This window comes from Pundamilia nyererei, unplaced genomic scaffold, assembly GCF_000239375.1.
Source record: "Pundamilia nyererei isolate P.nyererei 1_Seehausen unplaced genomic scaffold, PunNye1.0 scaffold00063, whole genome shotgun sequence".
NCBI lineage: Eukaryota > Metazoa > Chordata > Actinopteri > Cichliformes > Cichlidae > Pundamilia > Pundamilia nyererei.
This window is the reverse complement of record NW_005187464.1, coordinates 3,176,472-3,179,138: the sequence shown is the minus strand read 5'-3', so window position 1 is coordinate 3,179,138 and position 2,667 is coordinate 3,176,472.

Genomic DNA, 2,667 nt, shown 5'->3' with positions numbered 1-2,667 from the left:
CAATCAGATGCTTTCCTGGTCGATCAAAATGCAATGGCCTGAAATGCTGTTCCAAACCATGACTGAGCCTGATGCTGATGACAATTTTAACCAAAAACGTCAAATTTGAATTCATGACTCCCGTCCAGTTCTTGTGTAATTTGGCAACCTCAGTCTTTTCTCCCTGTTTTCCTTCCACAAGACTGGAACTGAGATTAAAAAGCTCAATGATCAACTGAAGGTCCAGGTGGATTTTTTCCTGTTTAAGAATGTGACTTTGGATACTGTTCATCTGTTGTAGACAGTTTTTAATGCCTGCTACTTTTTCTTTGCCCTCCACTTTCCTCAAATTTCTTAATTGCACATACAGATCAGAGATGTGCTGAGATATGCTAAGTTTTTGGCTAATAGCTCTTTGGGACTCACATTGTTGATGTAAAAATACAATGTTGTACCTATTTAAACTGTGTAATCTTTGGGATGATGTGTTTTTGTAACAAAACAAAGTGCCCAAAGATGCAATTTAAGGTCAGTTAAAAGGTCTGGACTGTAAATGAGTGCAAAAGTAGCCAATGCCCAAAGAAAAGCTTTGAATGACCTTCAGAAAGCCTGGAGAACAAGACCACTTTAAAATGACAAGAAAGTCTGGCTCCTTGGAAACAAAACATTAAGAAAGAAAAAAAAACCCAGTGCTCTTGCTTTTTAAAAATCTTTGTCCTCGAGAGGCTCTAAGCTGCGTAAGTACATTACATGAACATTAACCTTTACACCATGTATAAGTAATCAAGTTCAGGTACTGCAGATAGTACACACACACACACACGTCAACAGGGAGCAGAAATCCACCGGGCCAGAGGGATGAACGTCTGAGTGATCTCCATGGTTTTTGAGCCAGAGTGAGTCACACTGGGCGCCGTGACCACTAAATCAAAGAGCTGTTTGAACAGCTGCATTCCTTCACACCCCTTCATCCTCTCTTTCTCTTGATGTGCAGTAATTCTAATTCTGGCTTTGCTGCTGACCCAAACCCTGTCCCTTTTCCATGTTCTGGTGTGATGGAGATCAAACTTAATGGAAAAGGAGTGCAAGCAAGTTTAGTCATCCTCTGATAATGAAAAGGTGTCTGTTTGAGTTCCAGTGTGATGATGAGACAGAGAAAGTGCAGCAGATTTATGGACACATGACAGCCTGAATGAGTCGACCTGCCGTTGCTTTTCACATATACAGCTGCCCTCCTCCACACTCATTTACTGTTAGGCCTTTAGTTTTCAGTGACAGGCGTGGTAATTGGAGCGGTATGGACAAATCTCATACTGAAACAATTCTTTTGTTTTAGGTTTCTGACATTTTACTGGTTCAGTACTACCTAATATTACAGTGCAATCATGTGTAATGATTATATTAATGTTTCTGTTCAATGTTTCCTCCATGTTCCTGCCCCGATTTTTAACTTGCATGCTTAGGGTGACGATCCTGATCACTAGGCCAGTTTTATTCTACTCTGCATGAGTATTTAGCAACATAAACAACTTATGAGTAAAGTCTGGCATTTGACATTGTTCCTTCTACTTTGGGGGCCTACAAGTTCAACTTCAGGCCATGCAAACTATGTTACATCTGGCATTTAGTGATAGATCCTGAAAAAGAAATGAAGCATCACAGTTTCTCCATTAAAGTGTCATCTTTGAAGTCATCTGTTAACAGGACCAAACAGAGATGCTTACACTGGCGGTTTCAGGTGGTAGTTTCAGGTGGCTCTTCATTTTGAGAAGTTGTTAGCTTTTTTTTAAATGTAGGAATTTCCTATTGTTATTCACACTGCCTGAAATAAAACAGTGGTTTAAAAGAGAGAGCTAGGGGAACATTTAAGAAACATATGCGTATTTAATATCCCACCATTATGACTGCATCCTTAGTGAGTATTTGTTGCTACAATCTCAGGAGAATCTTTTGGAAAATTGAAATGTAACTCTGAAACAAGTCATTTTTAAAAAATCTGCTTCAAACCTGAGGAGGAAAAAACACTGAAGGAGTAGTGCCTGCTGCAGCACTAATTCAAAACAGATGAGGTCTCTCAGCTACCATACTGGATTATAGGTTGACTTCTGTAATGATTCATCAGCATGGTGGACCCTGCAGGCTCTGGGATGGGTTTCATTGGTCTTAGTTTTGCTTTGTTTCTTATCAAGTTGCTTTGCAGTTCTGTATTTTTATTTTTGAGTCTGGTTTTATTTAACAACATAATTAAAACCAAAGCAAGTGTGGATACAACATGTAATGTATGTAAAAGATGGACGTACCACTGTGATGTCACCTTTTGGACTTTGTATTTTGAAGCCTCAGCATCAGTGTTTTGATCTGATTTGGTTGAGTTAATTCAATTTCAGCCTCAAAGAAAATGGATGAATACATTTTTTTCCACAATCATTCTAAACAAAATACCCTGCAAATAAACAATGAAAAGAAAAATACATTAAAACTTCTTAATCTAGGTGTTTTTAATGAGATTTCCTCACCTAACACATAACGTGTATTTTTACATGTTCATTTCCCAAGAAATTGAAATCTTAAATCAGACCATGCCATTTGAAATCCCAAACTTTCTATTGTGTGATATAAAATTAACAGTTTAAATGACAGTTTTAGTGATTTTACCAACATCCAAAATAATGCTCTTTTATATGTGTT